This window comes from Tenrec ecaudatus, chromosome 6 (genome assembly GCF_050624435.1).
Source record: "Tenrec ecaudatus isolate mTenEca1 chromosome 6, mTenEca1.hap1, whole genome shotgun sequence".
Classification (NCBI taxonomy): Eukaryota; Metazoa; Chordata; class Mammalia; order Afrosoricida; family Tenrecidae; genus Tenrec; species Tenrec ecaudatus.
Window position 1 is genome coordinate 119614937 of NC_134535.1, and position 26246 is coordinate 119641182.

General features: G+C 44.3%; 1 protein-coding gene across 3 annotated transcripts in view; it reads left to right on the forward strand.

Moving 5' to 3' along the window:
- Positions 1-2302: 2302 nt before the first annotated feature.
- GPR19 (G protein-coupled receptor 19) overlaps positions 2303-26246 on the forward strand; it is a 34751-nt gene continuing 10807 nt past the window's right edge. The window contains exons 1-5 of one of the 3 annotated variants that reach the window (XM_075552043.1): positions 2303-2488; positions 2832-2875; positions 6655-7167; positions 9368-9463; positions 14149-14296. The gene's annotated coding sequence lies outside the window, so the exon portion shown is untranslated. The remainder of the gene's footprint in view (positions 2489-2831; positions 2876-6654; positions 7168-9367; positions 9464-14148; positions 14297-26246) is intronic. The other 2 variants (XM_075552044.1, XM_075552045.1) reach the window with 2 other exon arrangements.

The following is a 26246-nucleotide window of genomic DNA, read 5'->3' on the forward strand; positions in this document are numbered from 1 at the left end:
GATTTCTTTTTCAATGAAGATGTTTTAATCAACTACCAGTCTTAAAGTATCATTTTCATCACATGTGAATGAACGTGAAGTGTCAAAGAATTCCGTTTTGTTTTTTTTAAGAATTCCGTTTTTAATCAGCATTTTATCTAACTCCCATACTTAATATCCCTTTGAGCCATTTCATCATGTTTGATGAAAGTGCTCATGGTTGTTGATTGCCTTCACAAAGGAAGCCGCTCTATGAGTCAGTCTTCTTAATTATTCGGGAGAACAAAGAATTCATTCACCTTATCTACATTTTCCCTCATGAAAAAAAGTCAGTTCAACAGATCTAGAAAAATTGGCCATCACTGTATCTTTAACAAGTCAATGTTATCTCCAGACAACGGATTTTTCCAAAGACAATAGATTTGAAAGTAGTTTCACAGTTACAAATTCCTCTTAAGAGTATCCACCATTGGACATAATACATTTTACTCTGTATTAAAAATATTAAGAAAATTCAGAGGCTGCTTTTTGGAGATGAGGAATTCTCTATGCATGATGATAGAACTGTGCAGAGCCTTTAAAATTTGGACCTTTTGCATAGATAACCTTTATTTTCTATAGTTAAGATCAGGTTACCTAAAAAACTCTTTTGTCACAAATTAGTATCTTCAAATTAATCATTTAAAAATATTGAGTCTAATAAAAAAGCCAAACTGTTCACATTTATACTCTCATTCAAGTCTAAGATAAAGAGCCTGGTTAAACATAATGGACTCTACCGGTTATTGAAGGTTGTTTTGTTTGTTTTTTTTAAGTGCAAATGCATCATTAGAAATTCTTTCATATGGATACTTTTTTTAAAAGCCTGCTTCCTTTTGTTTTCAAACTGGTCTAGGCATCATTCTAGTACAAAGTTTCATTAGACCTGATTTTCTATAAACCTTGTTGCCACCCAAAGCCAACAAAACAAAAACAAAAAACCCAAAGGAACCCACCAAATTCATTGCCATCAAGAGACCCTACAGGGCACAGTAGAACTTGCTCCCTGCGTTTCCCAGGCTGTAAATCTTGAAGGAACAGAAAGTGTCAGCTTCTTTCCAGAGCCTAGGACACCACCAGGAATCCTTTCTAAAGCCAAAGGGCCTTCAAGTAATTTTTGAAAAATCTGCTTGTTGACTTGTGCTTTTTCTAGCTATTGCTTCGAGAGACACCCTTCTTTTTAGTTTCAAAATTTGCATGACTTCCCTTTTAACTCCGCTTCAAGAGTCGGTCTGAATCATGCAACTGTTGCTGGAGGTTTGAAGACAGCCTTAGTTTTAGACTAACTTGCGGCTTTCCAACAGTTCATTATCAAGGTAACTAAATATCACCTATGCTTTTGGTTTACTGCTGCCGCTCGCTGCCCCTCAGTTGTGGTTGAATGCTGCTAACTAACATCGATTCTAAAGATCTTCCCTAAGGCTGACGATTTGATTTCTGAGGGTTCTTTCCCATTCGTGTTTTCAAGGTTACACGTAAACGTCCCTGCGTTTGACCCCCTAATCGGGTTTCCGATCTGAGAACCCGAGTTTCACGATGAATGACACCTCAAAAAGCAACGAAGTCAAGCGCTCTCGGGCGCGGGAAGCAGGGCCGCGGCCGGCTTCCAACTTGGTAAACAAGCTCCCGCGCAGGCGCAGTGTGCCGGAAGGGTAGCCAGTGGCATTTTTCACACAGTTACGGTGAAACGCTGGTACCGACGAGCAGGTGTGGAGAGTGCGGGTCATAGAGCGGCCCCTCCCCCAACCTGTGCTTTCACGCATTCTTTGGTTTGGGGTCTTTGTGCCTGAAGAGCAGGTGGGCAGCCTCGGGGCCACAGGAAACCCCGTGCCGGCCGGCTGGGTAGTGCGTTTGTTCTCGCCGCGACCCATTTTTATTTGACGGCAGCACGAAATCCACGGGAGCCGCAATTTCAATGAGAGAAAAACAAACAAACAAACAAACAAACACGAAGCCACAGAAGACGCTTCCACCGCGGAGCTTCCCCCAACCAACGCGAGACTGGTGCGCAAGCGCGGGATTTGCCGCAGCAGGAGTCGCCCCGCCCCCTGCACACGCCCCGCCCCTCACCGTGGGTGTGCGCATGCGCCCGGCTAATCTTTTTTTTTTTTTTTTTTTTTAGCGCGCAAACATTTTCAAAACTTTTTACCCGGTAAAAGTCAACCAAATTTGGCCCTCCGGGGAGGTGCGTCGCACTGATTTGTCGAGTGAACTATAACACACAACTTTATTCATTATTCTCGCAGCCAGAGCTCCCTGTGCTCGGCGACCCCCCCAACCCCCCCCTTCTTTGCATTACTACTATTTATTGGTTAGGAAGTCTGCGAGAGTCATTTGAACGAATCTGGAAGGAAAGGAGTAGCTGAGCTGTTCAAGATTCTTATACCCTGGGAGCCACACAAGGAGTAATTTTGAGGAGCCAAGGGGGATTGTTTTGCTGCAAACCAGGGCGAGGTGCTTGTGAACTAAGGTAAAACGGGGAAGCAGAAGATGGGCGAAATTAAGAGGTAAAAGAAGGCAATGACCAGCACACTAGGAGAGGTGAAGCCAGGGAAAGAGAGGTGCTGGCATAGAGGGAAATTTCCCATAAAATAGTGTGTACCAAATGCATGCTTAAACACAAAGAGGAAGTGAAGCCACCCTCTTAGGCCACGATTTTGAAGATCAAAATTGGGCAGTCCCTGAGCGACTGACAGAAACAAGGAGCTAGGGCTACCGGGACAATTGGGAAAAGCAGCCAGAGAAAGGAGTCAGGACTCCCGGAAATGTCATTAGAGATCTGACTAATCTGACCTCTTTTTTCCCCCTCTCAGGACACCGACACAAGCATTGAATTTTGCCCTGCAGTATCTGAAAGGTATCACCCAACACCTGAAGTGTCCTTCCAATTGGGTCCCACTGCCTCCCACTAATCCCACCCTCCGGCCAGAATGAAATAGGGAGTTCATGGAGCGAAACGGAGATTTAGCCACTAGCTTGCCCAGATGTGCCCTCTGCACACAGAAGCACAATGCTAGTCTCTCCTCTCCCCATTGGCTGGGTATTAGAGCCCATCTTGATATTGGCAGCAGTTTTCCTTCTGGATAGGTGGTGACATAGCTTTATCAGTAAGAAGAGCTAAATATGGGGAGCCACAGGATTGAAATCAACAGTGATGAAAAAGGTTCCAGGTATAGATAGATAGAATGGAATTATTTCAGTAAAGGACTAGGCATGATAGTCCCTTACCAAGGAGTTCTCCCTGGAGTATTTAGCTTGGTTTGGGCAGCCTGAAGGATATCTTGGGATTTGGGCTGTTTGTGTGGAGTTCATGGAGAAATATTTCCTGGGGAAATACTACAGGAAAAAGCCATGGATGCCATAAACTAGGGTGTTAAGGGTGGATACATCTTATTTTGGGGAGTGGATACATCCAACTGTATGAGGAATACATCACAGAAAGTGTGTGGACTTGGGAATCAGACTTGGCCTTTGACTCGAGTCTGCCATTTACTCTGTGTGATTTCTGCGGGCCTCAGTTCCTCTGTTTGTAAACAGTACTTGCCTGATTGGATTATTGTAAAGACTAGATGAAGTCTTGTTGAAAAAAATACATGAGCTACTAGTATAGCACCTGACAAATCGTGTAGGATCAACAAATGTGTTTCTTCCCGATGTCGGCCACTTCCTTTATGCACCTGTTCACCAAGCTGTGGTCCTTGATGGAGGATAGGGTCCTCTTAAGACAGGTTCTCAACATGCTTTACATTAGAATCATCCGGGGAGCTTTTACAAATCCTAATGTGCACATTTCAACCTAGACCAAGCGTGCCAGAATTAGAATCTCATGGTGCCTGGAAATCTCCATTTTTTTTAAAGCTTTCCATTTTGTAACTAAGGTTGAGAACTGCAGCTTTCAGAGTTCCCTCCCAATGAAAGAGAAGAGCAATTAGAATTGTGGTTTTAGACTATCTGATCTATGGGGCTGGAGCCCTGGGAGTGTAGTGGTTAGGGCTGCAAAACCGCAAGGTCAGCAGTTTGAAACCACTAGCTGCTCCAAAGGAGAAAGGTGAGACTTACAGTCTCAGAAACACGCACAGGGGCAGTTCTACCCTGTCTATAGGGTCTCCGTGAGTTATAATTAATTAATTCACGAGGAATAAAGCTGTAGAGATGAATAGCGTATTACAAGCCATATTCAGGAGAGACGGCTATGAAAGGAACAGGGTAATATCCTGATACTAGGAAAGGTCAGTGATAAGGTCATTGATATCGAGTCCAAGGTTATACAGAATTTGCCATAAAGATAGAGGACTGTGAGTCTCCTAAGTTGGTGCTTTAGGGATGTCTTTCTTGCTTTACCACATGGAAATCTTGGGCCTCCAGCAGCGCTGATGATAGTGGCAGGTGATTAGGCCAATCTTTAGCTCTGTTCGTTGGGACCAGCCTTGGAGGCATGCCTGAAGTGTAGGCATTTGTTTCTTCTCCAGTAAAAGGGTGCCGCTGGGGGTGCACGCAGCAACGGGCCATTGATCATGAAGCCTCCTTCTGTGGCCTCTCAAGGTTGCTGTGGCAACTCTGACCATACAAGACAGATGAAAGGGTGAGGTTCAAGCTTTCATTTGTGGCCTTGAAGTGAACAGCCAGTCACTTGTAACACAAGGCTTGGCAGGTCTGGATCAGGAATTGGAGCTTCTTAGAGACTGTACTCTAGTGGAACAGCTCTGATTCCCTAGGGATGTGGTGATTTAGAACTTGAGACCACTGTCCTACTTTAATCCTTGGGTGCCAAGATCCAAATGCAGCAGTATGGCCGGAACCTCTTTGCCACATGAGATAACCTGTCTTTAATTGGGTTCCTGTTCTTAAGGAGGAGGCATGTAGAAGTGAGAGACTAGATCCTAAGAGGGCATATGGTAGGGATTAATTTAAGGTGGTTCTTATGGAGGAAGGTGAGCGGGAAATGAAGCCAAAGACAAATTCTTGGAGTCTTTTCAATGGTCGAAGCCCACGAGAACTTTTGCCCCGAAAACAGCAGGCAAGAGTTTGGACCAAGCTAGTGAAGATAAAGTGAAACTATATGAGGTCTTTTCTGCTTGTAGGATGATAAATGCCCGTTGGACCTTGATCAAAGGTTTTCTCTTCATACGGTATTCTGGTCCGACGTGTGAGAGGACTTCAAAGAGTTTTCAGAAAGATTCTCTTAATTCCATTGTTCCCACAAACATTTCGAATTGCCTTCATCTAAAGGTGCTGAACCACCATTCTTCCTGCTTGTTATTGGGATGTTAAAAAATTAAATCAGAGCTCTGGTGGCACAGTGGGTTACATGCTGGGCTGCTAACTGAAAGGTCAGCAGTTTGAAACCACTGGCCGCTCTTCAGGAGGACAGCGGAAAGTCATAGGGGCCGGTGTGCTCTGCCCCATCGGGTCGCTCTGGGTGGGAATGGGCTCTGGCAGTGAGTTTTGAGTTTGGAAAGCAAAATTCCATGTGATTGATAAAATGTTATGTAATAGACCCAAGTGGGCTTTTCTTTTGTATATACTGTATTTAAAATCTATGAGATGTGGTTGGGCCAGGTACTATGAAGCTTGATGATACCGGTGGATCTTTTTTCTGTCTTGCTTTTAAAAATCCTTTTATTGGGGCCCATACAACTCTTATCACAATACATACACCCATCCATTGTATCAAGCAAATTTGTACATTTGTTGCCATCATCATTCTCCAAACATTTTCTTTCTACTCAAGCCCTTGGTATCAGCGCCTTATTTTACCCCTTTTCTCCCCCATGCCCTCTCCCTCCCTCACCCTTGATAATTTATAAATTATTATTATTTTGTCATGTCTTACACTGTCCAAGGTCTCCCTTCACCCACTTTTCTGTTATCTGTCCCCCAGGGAGAGGGTTGTTCTTTGATGCCTGATACCTGGTCCTATTGACACCTCATAATGACACAGGCTGGTATGCTTCTTCCATATGGGCTATGTTGCTTCTCAGCTAGATGACTGCTTGTTTATCTTCAACCATTTAAGACCCCAGATGCTATATCTTTTGATAGCTGGACACCATCAGCTTTTTTCACTGCATTTGCTTATGCACCCATTTTGTCATCAGCGATCGTGTTGGGAAGGTGAGCAACATGGAATGCCAGTTTAATAGAAAGAAGTGTTCTTGCAGTGAGGGAGTACTTGAGTAGAGGCCCGATGTCCATCTGCTACCTTAATACTAAACCTATAAAATAAGCACATAGATCTATTTCTCCATCCTCATATATAAATATATTTACATATGTACCTGCCTGTATTTAGACCTCTATAAATGCCCTTTGCAATACAGTGGATCATACAAAACTATGCCTGCCATTATAGAGCCTCTGGGGAGACTGAATGGAAAGGTCTAAATTTTCACTATTATATAGGACTAGATCTTTTCCTTGCTAGCTAGATAACTTTTTCTTAACTCAGAGTGACCAGAAAAATTAAAGAGACTACCCAAATTTTCATCCAGGGATAGGATAAGAATCGAAAACTATATAGAGCATTTTCAAAGGGAAAATTGGAAATAAGCAACAAGTTGCCTGAAGTTTATCCCAGAAATCATGTACATTCAGAATGCTAGAACACTGGCATTGAATATTGTCTTTGTGTTTTAGATGCTGCAGATAAAAAGATGAATTGGATGATGTTCCTTCCCATAGTGCATCATGATGTATACAGGAACCTGTGTGAAAATCAGAAAGGGAAGAAATGAAAGAGGGAACGTGGAAGGGGCAAAAATCACCAGGGAAGATGAAACCCAGCAGGTCCTCACGCATTGCTGTCTGGTCATTTCTGACTCACAGTGACCCTCGAGGACAAGGTAGAACTGCCCCTGTGGGTTTAAGAGACTACCTCTTTGAGAGTGGAAAGCCTCATCTTTCTTCCTAGGAGCGGTTGCTGGTTCCAAAAGGCTGACATTGTGGTGAATAGCCCAACGCAGGACCACTCCATCACCAGGGCTCCTGCTCAAACCTTGTAGCACCTAAGAGAGGAAATTGGAGATGGAGTGTTCACCAAGTGGAAAAGGTGGAGGAAATTGTGTACCACGTCTAATCCTTGGATGTGTGAAACTGTGCTGTAGATGTGGGAGAACTTCAAGCAGCAGTGTGATGGGCCGACACTCTCAGGTATGTGATTAAATTGAAGGTGAAGTCCAAGTTCATAGATATTGAGGATGTTAAACAGGATCTGTTGGCTGACTCACGAAACCAGTTGTCATTGAGTTCATTCCAGTTCCATTGACAGCCCTGTGTCTAGAGTAGATCTGCGACCCGGGGTTTTCAGGGCTGTGACCTATTAGAAGCTGACCTCCAGGCCTTTCTTGTGAGGCACTTCTGAGTGTGCTCAAACTGCCAACATTTTGGTTAATTGATTGTACCACCCAGGGATATTATGCTCACTGTTGTTAAGTGCTGTTAAGTTGCTCCGGACTCACAGCTACCCACATACGATAGAATGAAACGCCGCTCGGCCCTGCACCAGCCTTACAATTGTTGCTGGGTTTGAGCTTATTTTTGTAGCTACCGTCAGTCCATTTCCTTGAGAGTCTTCCTCCTCTTCACTGACCCTCTGCTTCATGGAAAACGTCTTCAGGGCCGGGTCATTCCTGGTAACATGTCCAAAGCAGGTCAGTTGAAGTCTTGCCATCTTTGTTTCTAAGGAGTATTCCGAATGTGTTTCTTCCCAGACAGATTGGAAGGAGAGTATGTTAATCGATCTCTTGTTGGGTAGTTTAATAGCTTTTTGGCTTCCATTTTGTTTAAAGCCATTGGAAAGCTGATTTTAAAAAGGATTTGAACTCAAGTAGTAGAGTCATTCCCTTTCTCAACCATCCCCGGTATTGCCTGTGGTTCTTTTTATTGTCTTATGTTGACCCTGCTGGGGGCCTTGCCAGCGGCCAGAGCAGCCGTAGAAAGTACAGAAATGAAGTATGGGGAGCCTGGGCAGTGGCCCCAGGCAGGGGAGCAAGAGCAAAATCCCCTTGTCCAGGGGGCTCTTGTCCACAGGGCATAACTCCTCGAGGCAGGCAGAATCATAGTTCTCCAAAGCTGTGAGGAGTTCATTTGACTTGGATCTGCAATCAATCCCCATGGAAGCAGCAGTCAGAAAAGCAAACGATGTGTTGCACTGGATGGAGCTGCGTCACAAGATCTCTTTGAAATGTTTAAAAGCAAAGGTGACACTGCAGATTAAGCGGGCCCCAAGTTAACCCCTTCTTAGGTACGTGAAAGTTGGACAACGAATCGGGAAAGCTGAAGAACTGATGCCTCTGAATTATGGTGCTGGTGAAGAAATTAAATATATCACGCACTGCCAGAAGTACAAACAAATCTATGTTGGAAGAAGTACGGCATGAATGTTCCCTAGAAGCAATGATGGCAAGACTTTGTCTCAAGCACCCGGCCCTGGAAAATGACATCGTGATTGGTCGAGGGTCAGGGGGAAAAAAGCAATACCCTCCTTAAAGGCTTGGAGATAAACAAGCGATCATCTATCCGAGAAGCAACAAAACCCACCTGGAAGAACCATACAAGCCTGCGTGACCATGACGTGTCGATGGGAGACCCAAAGACCATCGATACACAATTGGACAACCCCTAACAGAGGGTCATAAGGAAGAGACGAGCCAGTCAGGGTGCAGTATAGCACCGATGAAACATACAACTTTTCCTCTAGTTCTTTAATGCTTCCTCCCCACCACTATCATGACTCCAATTCTACCTTACAAATCCAGCTAGACCAGAGCATGTACACTGGTACAGATAAGAGCTCAAAACACAGGGAATCTAGGACAGATAAACCTCTCAGGACCAATAATGAGAGTAGCAATACCAGGAGGGTAGGGGGAAGATGGAGAGAGAGAGGGAACTGATCACAATGATTCACATATAACCCCGCCGCCCAGGGGGATCAACAACAGAAAAGTGGGTAGAGGGAGATAGCGGTTGGTGTAAGACATGAAAAAATTATAAATTATCAAGGGTTCATGAGGGAGGGAGGGAGGCAAAAATGACCTGATACCAAGGGCTCAAATAGAAAATGTTTAGAAAATGATGGCAACATGTGTACAAAGGTGCTTGTCATGATGGATGGATTGTGATAAGAGCTGTAAAAGCCCCCAATAACATGATTTTACAAAGAGGAAGACCTCAGTGAGCGGGATTGGCACAGTGGCTCAAACATAGGGATGTTTGTGAGGATGGCCCAGAGTAGGCCGTGTTTGTCGTGTTGTACATTACGTGTCCGAGCCACCGCACTAACAACAACATGCAGTTTGTAGAATACTTCTGCAGCGATGCTGAATAGATCGCCCTGCTTCATGTGAAGCAATACGTTTCAGGTTGCCCACCATTAATGATGCTCCTTTGGGTCCGATGATGAAGATGGTGATCACCTTCCTGGCTTTCTGAAAGATTAGAGTTTGTAAGTAATCTGATTGTCCAGCAGTTTTTCATCTAATGGTTTAAGTTCTTGTGATTTTTGCCGGGGCCTGTAAAATGGAAATTTCTAACTAGAATCTTCTACATTTATACTGGTGCTCGTATCTAAAGAAAGGGTTTCTTTAGAAAATGACTTTAACCAATCTCTTGTTGGAACTCGTGGTAATTGTTTGCCTTTAACCTTATGTAAAACATTTGGAAAACTGATTTTTAAAAGATATTTGCATATATAAGCTTTTTCTTGTGAATTAGGTGAAGGTTTACAGAGCAGATTGTACTTTTGCAATCAACAATTCATGCCATTCTGGTCCAACTCCTCCCTTGCAATCCCTTCAACGTGCCGTCGCTTATCCTGCGTCTCCCTGTGCTTCCTGTTTCCATTCCTCCTTCTTCTGAACTTTGTGCTTGGGGAAGTGCTGCCCTTTTGATCTGAAATGGTGCTGAATTAATCTAACACAGAAGTTCAATTCCAAACCTAAAGGGTAAGGTCCATGGTCTTGGAGGGTCTGATTTCGTTGATTATTTTGAGCTCTGCTCCACATTTCCCTCCCACTTTGTCAAAAGCAAACAACCAAAACCCAAAACCAGAAACCAAACTCAGTGCCATCCCCGCCAGTCCATTCTGATTCATAGTGACCCTATAGGGCAGGGTAGAACTGCCCGTACGGGTTTCTGAGGCTGGAGATCTCTACAGGAACAGAAAACCTTGGCTTTCTCCCAAGGAGCAGGTTCGAATTGCTGACCTTGTGGTTCGTAGCCCAATATGTAACCCACTGCACCACCAGAGTCCTGAAGACCCACTCACTCTATTCAGGCCCTTCTAATGTGGTCCTTTCAGAACAGCTGGTAGTGGTAGCCGGGCACCATCCAGTTCTTCTGGTCTCAGGGCTGTGGAGACTGGTGTTTGTGGGGCCTGTTAATCCAATGGACTCATGGTTTTTTTGTGTCTTGATTTTTGTCTCTTTCTTCTGGACAGGGAGAGACCAATCATTGCACCTTAGATGGCTGCTCCTATTTGGGAAGCTGGTTTTCAGAGTGCTTTTAAACTCATTGACTGCAGCTATTCACTTTTTCAATACCATCCCCAGTGTTTTCCATTGTTCCTTTGTTTGGTCCCCTCTTTCAGACTCACTGCTATCCGGTGAATGCCACCTCAGAGGGGCCTATTGGACAGGGTAAAACTGCCCATGTGGGTTCCCAAGACTAATGCTTTACAGGAATAGAAAACCTCCTCTTTGACCCACAGAGTAGCTGGTGGTTTCAAACTGCTGACATTGCAATCAGCAGGCCAATATGTGACCACTACGCCACCGGGACTGTTTGGTCCCCAGAGGCTGCTAAATGTAGATGATTTACCCCTGTAGGATTCCAGGAGAAGGTAGATAAAAGGTTCAGTGCTCGTGGTAAAGTGGAAGAAAAGCTGCTTTCCCTATAAGTCCTCATGCTCTGGGCCCGGGAGGAAGTTTCGGCCTGCCTTGGGGTGCTGCTGCTGCTGCTGCTAGGAGACACACGCACTCCCAGTGAAGTCCTCAGAGCATGGTGGTGACCGCCAAAGGCGAGGGAAGAGACCCTAGAAAGGGGCTTTCAAACCAGCAGCCGGACTTAACGTTTCTTGTTTTGCTATACACGTCTATTTTGAATTTCAGAATCTAAATATCAGTTTCTTCTTTTTCTTCCAATTTTGGTAACGGCCCAGCCCAGCCCCGGGCAAAAGAGAGAAAAAAATCACATCAATCATTTTCAAAATATCACCCCAGCTACCAAATGTTATGGGCGTTTATGGACTTGAATCGGAGACAGCTATACCTTTAAGTAGCCAGGTGGTCCAAACTGAATATTTTAAAGACTGAATTACTGTGTTAGATAATGCGTTTCCTAGCTCTCTTTAATAATATTCTGGATATGGCTTCATGTCATATTGTTTTATCAGTTAACCATGATCATACATGTATACATCTTAATAGAAATAAACAATGTGGCCTTTTTTCCCCTGGCCTGACATAATTTAAAGAAATTTTTGTAACTTCTCCTGTTAAAAGGCTGTAGTGGTACCTCTCCCAAACAAACAAACAAACAAACAAACAAACAAACAAACAAACAAACAAACTCATTGTCAGCAAGTGGATGCCAACTCATAGTGACCCTATAGGACAAGGTAGAACTATTCCTGTGGGATTCCTAGACTCTAACTCTGTGGGAGTAGAAAGCCTCAACTTTCTCCCAAGGAATGGCTAGTGGTTTTGAACTGCTGGCCTTGTGGTTTGTAGCCCATGTCCTATTAAATCAACTGACACTTCTAGCGTTGCCTGCTGCTCACGATGCGGACTCTGGAGTCAGAGTAGATGGTTCCAAATCCTGGTGCTCATTCTAGCTTGCAACCTCTCTGAGCCTCAGTTTCCATAGCTGTAAAACAAACATTAATCACGGTAATAAGTACCTTTGATCTCATTGGGTTTGAGCAAACAAAACTCATTGCCATAGAGTGGATTCTGACTCTTAGTGACTTTGTCGGAGCTGAAGCGCCCCTGTGGTTTTCTGAGGCTGTAACTTTTTATGGGAGTAGAAGACGCCATCTTTCTCCTGTAGAGTGGCTGGTGGTTTCAAACTGCTGGCCTTTTGGTTAGCAGCCCAACGAGTAACCCACTAATTTGATGGGAAGATTGCATGACATCATAAATGCAGATACCTGGCACATATTCAGTGGCATCTGTTGTGGTGATGATGATGATGATTGACCTAGAGTAGAGATCGTATCTGAGGCAGCACCCTACTAGTAGCCCCTGAGGATTTTTTTTTTCAAGTTTTCTGAAAGTGACAAGGGTTAGCATGAACAAAGTTTAATTTCTCTGTGAGTCCTATTATATAGGAGAGCCAGAATTAACCTGACCCTTCTAAAATTAAAATAGAAACTATCTTAAATTATGCATGGTGAACCAGGAAGGAGCTTCCATTTCTAGGAATTACCCTCTAGCCTCTCCCACGCCGCACCTCTTCTTACCGAGTTTCCATTACTGCACAGTGCAAGTCCGCATCTCCCCCTCGTGATACAGATTCCGAATGGCTTTGGTCAGGACACCTGGAAACAGTCGTGACGGGTTTGAGACAAACACATAACTGGTTTCGATTCCCAAGTTGAGAGAGTCCAAAGGCTAGCCAAGGGGCTGACGTTCTTAATGAGGTTTATACTAATTTAAAGTAATTTATCGATTCATATTAAAAATGTCTCCTTTCTCCCTTAAAATTTTAACTCTTTTATAAATTGTCCCTAGTATCCAACAGCAGGTGTGGTCCTAAAACATCTCCCACTCCAGGTTGTTAAGATTCACAGGGCGACTTCCCAAAGGTACGCGTCCTAACCCAAGGAGAGATGTTTCCTGAGTTCTTCCCCCCACTCTGAGCTCTGGAATAGAACTCATGGCCTTTCTACGAAGCCGGTACTTGCATTCGGCTGCATCTACCAAGGTAGGAAAGCAGTTGTGGAGGACAGAAGGGAGTTCCCATTGCAGTGTCCACATGAATTCCTAGAACCCTTTCAAGAGACAAGGTCAGCAACAACTTCGTAATGAAAAGACCCATTAGGTGAAGTTGGCTCTGAAAATCCTCAGAAATTGTGTTCCTTTTCCTTTTCCTTTCTTGAATCAGCAGGGCCTCGTGATGACCGGTTTTGAAAGAAATCTTCCCTTTCAGCCGTTACCTAGCACCATGGCAACTGGGACGTCAGCAGAACAGGGCAGACCCCACACAAAACAGCTCCAGCCAGTCTCCCTCTCTGCCTAATTCAGCACAGCTCCAGGCCAAGGGATGGGACTAAAGATATTTAAACATGTATCTCCACCAAACCCCCTCCCCCTGCATATTGCTGCGGATGCATAGGTCTGTGGGCACATAGGAAGCTATGTTGTGAAACTCCGTTCTCCAAAAACTATAGAGCCTATGAAAGGGAGGGAGGGAGCAGAGGTGTGGGGGTTGGGGTGGGGGTGGTGCAGAGGCAGGGACAGGCAGGTAGCGTATGGGGTGGATTTAAAAGCTCTTTTTTTGTGTGTTTACGAGGCAGCAGGAAATTGATAGTAGGGAAAATCAAAGCCCTTGATAATATGGCCTGATATTTACTTTGGCCCCAAACCTAAGGAAGTATTTTTAAAATATTCAAACTTTAAAATAGACAAACAATGAAGGAACACTGGAGGGGGTGCAATGCTGTCCGTGGTGCTGAAGACTCCCTTGTCCCAGTGGGGGCCCTGGAGGGCCGTGAAGGAACACCTTCCCATTCCTGGGTCCGGAAGAGAGGGATGGGGTGAGGGGAAAACATAATTTTCTTTCCACACAGAGCAGTTCTGAATGCCAAGCATAAAACCTTCAGGTGTTGGGGGTGGGGGGTGGGGGTGGTGAGCAGAAAGTGGAGAAGTCTGGAGGTTTCAGATGGAGATTTTGGTCAGAGCCAATCAGGTCGGAGATTTCTGCTGCTTTGCTCCTGAACGAACGGAAAAGTGGGGGCAGGGAGAGAGAAGATGGCCACATTTTCCCCCTTCAGCCACATGATCCATTTCCCATGTGACACATTCCAGAGCCTTGGAAAGGAGAAAGGAGGGGCACAAAGAGAGTGGGGCTGGGGGCGGGAAGATGGTTTAGCAGGCCACCCTGAACAGCGTCATCTTCTCTTCGTACCAGGAAGCAGGCGTGCGTCCAGAGGAAGGCAGACGACAGATATGAATGTGCTTTCCTGGTGGCTCGTGGCATTCTCGAAACTCCTGTGCAAGGCTTACCACTGATGCAGAAGACCCAAGGAGACTGACTCCCAAATGAAGTCCCGATGAAGGTATGTGATAAAGATCCCCAGGGATCCCTACGGAATTTTGGCTCAGCAGACGTAATACCTTTCCCTACCCTCCTAAGCCATCTGGAGATTTTTGCCCTGACTTATATGTTAGGTAGGGGCTTTTAGATTTGTCCCAGGTCCAGAAAAAATGCCTAAGTAGTTCTGTTAAAATGAATAATTGCCCTGAGTGTCTGTTGAAGATGATTCATTGCATATATGATAATGAATAAAACCAAGCGTTCATTGATGAAAAGGATCTTTTCCCCTAATACTAGAAAGAGAAAAAAAAATTATCATGGAAACCAACTAGATTACATTTTCGCAGAAATAAAAGCTTCGCCTTCTCCCATGCCCTTGTTCTCCGAGCTGGTGGCGAGGTTGGTGGCGGTGGCTTAGGGAGCCTGAGTGGGCAGGCATGCTGTGCTTTTGTGTTGTGCCCTCCTCCTCCTGATGTGCCAGCTCCCAGGAATGCTTGTGATTGCTCCCAGCTCTGTTTCAGGATAGCTGAGACCCTGGAATTCCAAATCCTGTAGAACTGCGGCCAGGAGCACCCCCACCCCCACCCCCCTGGAAATAAAAGGAATCCCCCCCCCCCCCAAGTCACAGGCTAACATAATCTGACAGGCACCGGAATCCCTGGCATCTTTGATCATTGGTCCCCAGTAAAGAGGGGAGTTCACACATTTAAATATTTTTTCATCGCTACAAATACTTCACAAAGTTCTATGTAAAATGCATGGTTACAACAACCTGATCAAGGAGGTGTTATTGCTCCCATTTTAGGGATGAAGCAGCTGAGGCACAGAGAAGTTAGGGAGCTTTCCCAAGGTCACACAGCAAGTCCAGTCAGGCTTTGGAACCAAGAAGTCCATGCTCTTAAGCACTGGAAATTCTGCCTTTCTCTTCCACCTATTGCAAATGATGTCTACAGCCAGTTTGGCTGCCTCTGAAATGTTCCACTGACCTTTCTGGAAGATTGAGTCAGCTTGGCTTGCTTAAAGAGATCTCTAGTGAAGTACAGATTTCACATTGAATTGTGCCAATAGCTACATTCTGTGCCCCCAAATAACCCATTAAGTAATTGCTTGCCCGTCCCTGTGCTGTATAGATGTCTGGTAGTAAAACATCCTGTTACTATGGTGACCAAATGATGTCTAAAGGGTAAAAAAAATCTAGAATTACATCATGGTGGATTTTTTTTTTAATCGAACCTAGAAACATTCTTCCATCCTCAGAAGCTTGTAATACTACTGGCTGAAGCATATTCTCTAAAGACACATACCTGGTTCTCAGAATAAAGTTAATAGATTCAAAGCTTCTAAAATTATGCACATAAACCGTGAGATCAGATCTACTGGGTGTATTGTTTTAAAATAATCTGTATAATTATATTTCAAAATAAAGGAATTGTTCTCTTTTGTAAATTATTTTGGGTCTTTAAGGTAAAAGAGAAAGTATATCAGGTTTTTTCTTTCCTTGTGGTAAAATAGACATAAAAGTATTTAGTGCTGGAGATTTCTGAGGGATCGGCATACCTACCCGTAGGTCTCCTTCTGGCCCTGGGATGGCTGCTCTCATTCCTCTATGTGGAGAAACTGAGATAAGCTACTGGGTCTGGGCTACAAAGAGGTGTCAAAGGGACAGGGGAATGGGCATCTCAAATGTGTGAAATTCTGTACTAATTGAGGTGCTTCCCTTCACCTTCTGTGATGAGTCTCATTACAGAGCAAGCACTGGAGAGCAACTGTGTCCTTTACAATCCTGGGTATGAGCCTTCAGACCAAGCCTTTGATCCCTGTTGAAATCTACATTTCCTTTGGGGCAGGATGGCCACCTAAAGTGAGCTTCTTGGGATCAGGGGCTGGAGTTTTCCTTTTTTTTAAAAAAAAAAAAAATTCTAGCACTTTGCACCTTGTCTGGTTCATGCTAAGCTCTTGCTTCAGATATATGCACTTGTGAGTGAAGGCTGGTTAGACTGGAGACTGAGAGCATTGGCTGGAGTCAATGTCAGGCATCAGGCTTCTCTTGCTTGACAGTGGGGTGGACAGTCAATTGGCAGATGTGAGGTAGGGAGTATCTTGGCAACAGTCAAGGTTATTCCAGAAGTTTATAGTCCTGGCTGGGCCTGGAGCAACCAATCCTGGGGATCACCAATCCTGATATTTTAATTTGGATCTAGCATAAAGTTCTCTGGTAATTTTATTTACTCACGTCTAGAGGGAAGACCCCTTCCAGTTTCACTTCCTGCCAGCGTCTTACCCGACACCCTTTCCCAACTCTTTAGGCATTCCACCTTACCTGGAAGAATGGATGCCCAGGCAGTTCTCTCCTAATCCAGGCTCCCAGGCTCCACAACACTCCTTAGAGAGCTCACTGTACTGTAAGACTTCTTCCTAGGGGGGCTTGGGGTCTTCCATGTTAGGGTGAGTTGGAGCCAGATTGCCTTTCCAAACTCTGGCCGGTAGGACCTGACTGCTAAGGATTGGCCCAGGGTGTGTTGAAAGCTGGTTGAGGATTTGAGCTCAAGTTAATTGGCCAACGAGGCTCAAATCCCATAATTGTGGATGCAAATGTAACCTATTGTTTTCCATGTAACTAAGGTTCTTGAATCCTATCACTCACCGCCCTCCACCCCCCACCCCCCCCACCCCCCTCCCCCACCCCCCCGCAGAACCCCCTGTGGAAAAGAAGAGCCCTGGAGGAGACACAGCGCTGGGCAGGGCCATGTGCTCAGCAAGCACACCCAGCTCCCCTGAGGAACAGCATCCGAGAGACTGATGTTTGCAGGACTACTTAGGCGAGCAGTCCCTCTGAAATCTCAAAGGGGGTAACCTTCTCAACCAGCTGAAAGGCAGCAGGTGGAGCCCCAGAGAGAGAGAAAGTGGGGAGGGGGCGATATCCTGCTGAGGAGAGCCCTTGCTGAGTATATTTTCAAGTTGGACGTTTCAAAGATGAAGGAGGAAGTTGGAAGGTGGTCCCTGAGCATTGGTGATGCCACAGTGCCTGCCTCTCACACGCAGGAACTTGACCAGCTAATATACCCTGAAAGCCAGGCCCTGCCAGTGGGCTTATCAGACCCTTTCTTTCCCACAGTGTACATAGCTGGAGATAGGGGCTGGAGGTGGAAGGATAGAGCTAAGATATTTTCTCCACGAGGATCATTTAAAAACTAAACATAGAGTTACTGTCATGAGTATATTTTCCCGTTTGCAGTTATTTGCTCTTGGCTAAACCTTTACAGCAGTCAGCTCCTGGATCCTTTCATTGGGCACACTTTGCTAGGGCACAGATGTATGCCCCATTTAATCCCCAGAGCAGCTCAGAAAGGCAGGCATTGCCCATCTGAAGCACTGAGAGGTGACTCGACCCAGTCACAAACAGCAGGTAGAGTTCAGGTCTCTCCAATTCTGCCTCCATTTACTACTGGAGCCCTGGTAGTACCGTGGGATAAGCTCTGGGCTGCTAACTCTAAGGTTAGTGGTTCAAATCCACCAGCTGCTCAGCAGGAAAAAGATGAGTCTGCCTGCTCCTGTAACAGGAATCCTAGGTAAGGGCACTATGAGTTGGAATTGACTAAAGAACAGTGGGGGTGTGTGTTTGTTTTGTTTTTCACTATATTACAAGTAAAGCTCTTTCTACATTCACACACATATATACACACACACACACATATATTGAATTGAATGTTAAATGAATACAAATATAGTTTAGAAAACTTGGAAAATACAGAGGTATAAAAGCATAATGAAGAAAAAAGCCCCTTACTGCCTACAAACAACCACTGTTGAAATGTTGGTACAGTTCTTCCATTCAATGCGTGTAACAATAATGGGAAAAGTATGCTGAACACTTACTGTTTTGCAGCCTCGTCCTTAGCTCTTTTCCTTTGCTTAGCCCCTTTCTGCTATAACTCCTTTATTATTCTTTCTGGTGCAACCAATCAATGAGGTTAGACAGTGTTGACACTCCTAATTTTACAAACGAAGACATTCAGTAAGCACAAAGAGGTGAGTAACGAGGCCAGGCTACAGAGTCAGTAAGTGACTTGAAACCCAGCTGGCTGGCTCTAAAACAGGGCTCCTCAGCCTCACACTGTTGGCAGGTAACTCTTCCCTGGTTGGTGGCTTGTGTGTTTAGGATGCTGGGCAACAGCCCTGACTTCTAGACATAATCGCACAAGAGACCCTCGGACCCTCCCCCAACAGTTGTGAGAAGGAAAACTGTTTCTAGGCATTGTCAAAGGTCCCCTAGGCAGCAGGACAGACAGGGAGGACCTGTAGTAGAGAACTACTGCCCAAGAGCCTCAAGGAGCCCAGGTGGTGCTGTCAGGTAAGAAACCCTGTAGGGGTCACTGTCAGTTAGAGACAAGCTCCCCGGCAGTGAGGGATTGGTGGGGTTTTGGGTCAGGACCCTATGCCTTCACTTGCTATACAGCTTCTTCATATCTGAAATAGTTATAGTCTTCTGCATCCAAGGAGGAAAATTAATCTTCAATTAAGTCTGGCTATGAAACTACTGACATGTCAATGGCTATAAGGCCATCCATAGAAGAGTACTTCCAGAAAAATAAAATTTTTAAAAAGTCTGCTTTCTCTAGTATTAGCTTTTTCTTAATCCATACTTTTGGTTACTTGAGGCGCCTATTACTTCGCGATCCCTGCATCCTACTTCTTCTTGCTCTTCAGGCGTCATTCCTTCCACTCTCCCTGTATCCTCAACTGCAGTTTCTGAAAGAGAAAGACAATCAGATTACTCCACAGTATTCCTGCGGCTAGCTTCAGTTACAGCTTGCTCCTCTTTGAGTTGGTGCCCGCCCCTTCCCCGTCAACGGTGCCTGTGGTGTTCATTGCCACAGAACGCCGGTCCAATGCCTCAGGACAATGCCGCAAGAACGCCTAACAGACAGGCTTTCCCAGCGAGGCTTACGACTTTGAATTCTTCCCCTCCTTTCCCTCTTCCTTGTTCTCTTTACTGTTGATCACCTTCTTCCACATAATTGATCCAAAGTTTTTATTCCATAGTCTACTAAAAATTTTATACATCATCCTATTGTATACATATCCATGCGTTTGTATCTGCTTTTAAAAATGTCGTTGTCTTCCCCCCACCCACCCACCCCCAAAAAAGGCAAGGTTGTAGGGGGAGTATTATTACATGCAGGGACAAAAAAAAAGTAACAGCCTAAATGTCCAGCAAGTGGGGAATAAATAAATTATGATAGATTTCTACACTGCAGTAGTACACAGCCAGTTTTTAATAGGATACAACTCCATGGTATTTACTTTGAAATATATTCTTTTTTTTTTCTTTTTAAAAAATCTTTTTTCTTAAAGGTTTCTTTAATGGAAATGGGCTAGAAGAGTACATTCCCACTTGGTTCATATAGACAGTATCTTCACCAAAGCAGTCAGCGCAGAAGAGGAGTTAAAACAGGCTCTGAGCGCAGAAGTAAACGCTGCAATCAGACTCAAAATATATTCTTAATGTGCTATTAAGAAAAAGTAATTTAGACCAATATGTAGAGCATGATTTCACATTTTAAAGTGTATACGTAAAAAATGTTTATTGCTGTATAAAATAGGGATAACTTGCAAAAGATATACACTTAACTTTTTTAAAAAATCATTTTATTGGGGCCTCATACAACTCTTATCACAATCCATACATACATCCATTGTCTCAAGTATACTTGTACACATGTTGCCATCATCGTTCTCAAAGCACTTTCTCTCTACTTGAGCCCTTGGTATCAGCTCCTCATAACTCTTACTGCATGTTGTCTGTGGAGAGTCAGTCAGACTCCACAGGAGGAAGTATAGGTGGTGTTATTATTATAGAAAAATCTGCAGTGGGTGCCTTTAACAAACAAAAGTTCATTTCCTCAGTTTACAAGGTTAGAAATCCAAACTCCCTAGGAGAAAGCCTTTCTCTTTCATCTCTGAGGAAGGGTCTTTGTGCCTTGGCTTGTGTGACATGGATATATCTTCCCTTGTCAGCTTTTCTGTTTAATCTCTTAAATGATCAAAGATATTGACTTAAGACATACCTTGTGAGGAAATAACCAGGAGGCAAAGAACATTTATAGAGGTGTAAATATAGGCATGTATATACATAAATATATTTATATAGAACAATAGGGAAATAGATCTATGTACATATATTTGTATGTTACGTATTAAGGTAGCAGATGGACATGGGGCCTCTACTCAAGTACTCTTTCAAGGCAAGAACACTTTGTTCTCATAACCAGCATTCTGTGATACCTTCCTGACATGATCACTGAAGACAAAGTGGGTGCATAAGCAAATGTGGTGAAGAAAGTTGATGGTGCTGGCTATCAGAAGATATGACATCTGGGATCTTAAAGGCTTGAAAATAAATAAGCGGTCATCTAGCTGAGAAGCAACAAAGAACACATGGAAGAAGCACACCGGCCTCTGTAATCATGAGGTGTCGATGGGATCAGGTATCAAGCATCAAAGACCCAGAACAAAAAATCATATCATTGTGAATGAGGGGGAGTGTGAAATGGAGACCCAAAGCCCATCTGTAGGCAACTGGACATCCCTTACAGAAGGGTCGCGGGGAGGAGACAAGCCAGTCAGTGTGCAGTATAGCACCTATGAAACATACAGCTTTCCTCTAGTACTTAAATGCTCCCTCCTGCCACTATCATGACCCCATTTCTACCTTACAAATCCAGCTAGACCAGAGCATGTACACTGGTACAGATAACAGCTCAAAACACAGGGAATCTAGGACAGATAACCCTCTCAGGACCAATAATGAGAGTAGCAATACCAGGAGAGTAAAGGGAAGGTTGGGGAGAAACGGGGGAGCCAATCACAGTGATCTACACATAACCCCCTCCCAGGGGTTGGACAACAGAAAAATGAGTGAAGGGAGACACTGATCAGTGTGAGCTGATACCAAGGGCTCAAGTAAGAAAATGTTTTGAAAATGATAATGGCAACATGTACAGATGTGCTTGACACAATGGATGGATGGATTGTGATAAGGGCTGTACCCCAATAAAATGATTTTTAAAATTTTAAAGACACCCTGCATTAATGTCTCATTAACATAACAAAGGAAACCCATTCCCTAAATCAGTGGTTCTCAACCTGTGGGTGGTTGCAACAACCCTTTCACAGGGGTTACCTGATTCACAACAGTAGCAAAATTAGTTATGAAGTAGCAACAAAAAGAATGGTATGGTTGGGTGGGGTGACCACAACATGAGGAACTGTATGAAAGGGTCGCAGCGTGAGGAAGGTTGGGAACCACTACAAGGGATGGTAGCTGTAAGGATAGAAGTTAGGATTTATGATAACCGATTTTGTGGTGGATACAATTCCATCTATAGCAGGGAGAACTTGACCTATTTTTTTCTTTTACAATCATTTTCTTGGGGGCTTGTACAGCTCTTATCACAATCCATACATGCATCCATTGTGTCAAGCACATTTATACATTTGTTGCCATGAACTTGAACTTCTTACCTTGTATTTTTTCTCCCAGTAGGGCGATATATCTGATTTTAAGAAACCATTAAAAAAAAAACCATTTTAAACATAAGTAACTGCAAACTGTCTAGAAGATTTAAGCAACACATATGTTCGTAGGGCAAAGTGAAAATCCCCATCTCCTACTGAAGAACACTGAGTCTGTTTCCAGTCTTCGCTAATATGAGCAATGCTACAGATAGCATGCTTGTGATACAGATCTGTGCCTATTGTGAGTACTTTTTAGGCATTTAAAAAACGGATTCCTGTCAATTGTGCTCAGTCTTTAATTCCGTGACCCGAGACCTCAAGTAGCCATTCGACAATGCCTAAAAGTCCTCCTCGGTTTTCTACACGGTTTACTTTTCTCATTCTGGAAAGATTGTTTTGCATTTTCTGTCTCCTTCACCCTCCAGCAACCTGTGCCATCATTTCTGATGATCTCACCTCATGTTTCAGTGAGAAAATAGGCATTTACTCATCTTCCCATCCTCAGATCTTCCAGCCCACCTGTGTTTACACTCATGCTCTCTGCCTCCCTTCTGTCACATGGGAAGAAGAGTCCCTCTTCTGTGGAAAGCTAGACCTGCTTGTGCTTTAGACCTGGTTTGCTCCACCTCCTCCAGGACTACAGTACTGCCACTGTTCCCTGTCTCTGCCACTTTTCATAGTGACTCCCGTCAGCATTTTAACATTCCCATCTTCAAAAAAATAATATTAGTAATTGAGTGTTAGGGACCTTCTTTGTTTGCTAGCAACACTCACTGCCTCTCAAGTCTTACCAGGCCCGTGATTTTAATTGCTATCTAAAAGGTTAGAGAATCCGAGTCGTAGTAACCCCTTGGGTAACAGAACACAACCTTGCTCAGCCTTGCGCCACCTTCACCATGCTTGGTTTGCTGAGACCCTAGCTGAGATCACTGTGCTTCTTAGCATCTTCCAGCCTGGGCTCTTATAGTCCAGCATTCTATCAGATACAGGATTAAAATAATAATGATAATAATAATATTGCTTTTGTTGAAAAATACCCAGCAGAACATACCCCAATTCAGCAAAGTTCACACGCACGCTTCCACAACACTGATTACATCCTCCAAGTTGAGTAACCATTTGTACCTCTTTTCCATCGTGTTCCATCTTCCTTAACTCCTTGCCCCTTAAACTTCCTACTTAACCTTTCAAGTGACTGTTACCAGTTTGATCCTATGTAGTTAGTTCTTTTTTGTTTTTGTTTTTTGTAGCTAAAGTTCTTTACAGTACTCTCTGCAGTCAGTCTTTAGTAAGTAAGTAAACTACTGGGTTTAAAGAAAACTTCTGGGGCTACTTTGGGTGAAAGATTATCTCAGGGCAATAGCTCCAGGGTTTTAGCCAATGAAAGAGGTGAGGGGAAGTCTGAATTCTGTAAGAATGTGAAATTCTCCATTTATCCTCATTTGGCCAGTATTTTTCTATAGGATCTTTGATCAAAACACCCGCTTAGAGGAGCAGGGCACCATCTCGTTCTTCAGGTGGCACTTAGCCACACATTCCACCCCCTTCTCATATCCTTGAATCTCTTCTTCTGTTGCTTCAACAACACTTTTGACCAAGTGTTGTACACTGACTGGCCGCTTGCAAGCTTTTCAGAACCAAGGTACTGTGTAATGCTGGGAGGTAGAACAAAAGCGCTAGACACTCTATTGGGCCAGTTAACTGGGATGTTCTATGAGACTGTAACCCTCAACCTCCAAACCACGAGGTGTTCGGCTATGTGTAAGCCCCTCAACAGCTCCTCTTTTTAGTTGTTGTTCTTGTTGTAAATCTGGATTCACCCATTTGCCAATTCAGCTTTCTACAAGCATACAACTTCTCTCCATCAATGGCATTAATCAGTTGTGTAGCTTTAATTCAGTGTCAAGTTTTCATCACCATCAACAGCCACTCAGTGCTCCAGAAGCACTCATCCCAACCCCCTTCTTCTCTTCCCCAGTGCCACTGGTAACCGCTAATAAACTTTGCTCTCTGTACATTTGCCTGTATGTTATTGAGGCCATATCATATTTTTGTGATTGATTTATTTCAGCCTAATGTGTTTAAGCTCCATGCATGTTGTGGTGTGTCTCTGGACTTCATTTCTCTTCCTGGCTAAGGAGTACAGCCATCTCTGAGTATCTGGTTGGTGTGGGGGGAGGATTGGCTACAGGACCCCTACTGAACTCAAATCTGATCATGGTCAAGCCTCTTATATAAAACGGTGGAGTATTTGCGTACAACTTGTGCATTGACTTCCAGATACTGTACGTTGTCTCTAGGTTCAACTCGATGGCGGTGAGTTTGGGAGCCTTGGTGGTGTAGCGGTGATGCGTTGGACTGTTGACCTCAAGGTCATCAGTTCAAAACCACCAGCCACTCAATGGGCAGTTTTACCCTGTCCAATGGGGTTGCCATGAGTCAGAATTGACTCAATGGAAGTGAATTGTGTTTTTTTTTAATGAGACCTAAGACAAGTGTGTTACTGAGGAACTTGGCTGCCATCATCTCTTGACCACCGAGGCATATGTGGACATGTTTGTTTGGAATAACCCTGTGCCTGTGAACTGGACCCCTTTTTGACTTGCTTGTGTATGTTTGTCCCATGTTCTGTTTATCCATCCAGCAACTGGTGGGCATTTAGGTTTTATCCACCTCTGGGCTGGTGTAAGTAGGACCGCAGTTGACAGTGGTGCATTACATCTTTTTTTTTTTTTGCATTACATCTTTTTATGTGGCTGCTGTCACGTCTTTTGGACCGTTTTTGTCAGTGGGATTTGTGTTTTTTGTTTTTTGAGGACCTGCCATACAAACCACTATGTTGCACCAAGTTTGCATTCCTACCAGCAGTAGAGAAGGGTTTCAATTTCCCCATATCCTTGCAAACATGTTATTTTATTCGCTTATTTTTCATCTTAGCAATCCTACTGAGAGTGAAATAGTAGCTTGTCTATGGTTTGGTGTGCATCTCTTTGGTGGCTAATGATGATGAGCATCTTTTCATGTTTGGTGGACATTTGAATGACCTCTTTGGTGAAATGTCTACTCAAGTCCTTTGCCCATTTGGGAAAATTGGATTATTTGCCTTTTTGTTGTTACGAAGGGTTTTCATTGGCTAACTTTCAGAAGTAGATCACCAGGTTTTTCCTCCTAGGCTGTCTTCACCTGGAAGTCCTGCCAACACCTGTTCACCATGGGGGACCCTACTGGTGGTATTTGAAATACTGCTTTGTCGACTTCCAGCACCACACAGCATGCAAGCCAGCACAGTGCAGCACACCGACAGACTCAGATTTCCAGCAGGAATTCCACTTTTCCCAAATGATTGTAGATTTCCAGCACCCCCAAATCTTTGTCTTCCCTCATCGCTGACGCTTACACCTAGGCTTCTTCCTCATCCTGTAACTCCATCATGCATCAGCACATCTTGTTGGCTCTGCCTCCAGCGCATTTTCCATAGTCAGAGACTCTCCCCACCTACACTGGGCTTCCCTGCTGTGGGCCACCCTGGTCTCCTACCTGGTCTAGTGCAAGAGCTCCCCAGCCACTCTCCCCGCTTCCACTCTCAGTTGGCCACCTAGGCCGCAACTGAAGTTGTATTTTTAAAACAAACAAAAAAGCAGCCCTCTGCTTTCGAGCTGATTCTGACACAGCAGCTCTATGTCATGTCCCCGAGGTTGTCAGTCTTTCCAGGAGAGACAGCCTCATCTTTCTCTCTGAAAGTTGTACTTTAAAGACAGAAATCAGGTCATGCGCATAAGTGAATTTCGCTGCAGTGAATTTCACTGCAACAATAATAAAATCCATGGTCTACAATGCCCTGCATGATCTCCTGATTGCCTCAGGCCCCCGTTTCCTCAACATTCATATACTGCAGCCACACGACAAGCTCATCTCTGTCCCAGGATCTTTCTACATCTTTTCTACCTACAATGCGATTCAAATGCCCCCCTGGTTACTGTCACCTCTTCAGGGAACCCTTCTCTGACCACCCCATCTAAAAGAAAACTCCAGTACAGCCAGGATGCTTCCTGAGACAAGTAACTGACAACTCAAAGTGGCTTCAGCCATGAAGACATTTATTGTTAGTTTGATAAGGCGTGTAAAGGTAGGTATTCTGGAAATACCACAGTTTTAGGAGTCTGGTTGGTATCTGTGAGTCTCAGAACGCCCCAACCCCATCAGTCACTCCTCAGGGCCCTGACACCTCCACCTGCCAGTTCACAAAGGCAAGAAGTGGAGGGGCAGCCAGGTCCATGAGAGAGAATGCTCCCTACGTGCTTTTGCCTTTTATCAAGCAGGGAAAAATTTCCAAGGGTATCCCTGAACCTCACCAAGTGGCTTTTTTTATCACAGTGGCCAGAAGCAAACGATGCTGGAATGACCGTGCTTCATTACAAGGGACGGTGGAGAATGACTGTCTTGTCTTTTCAGTC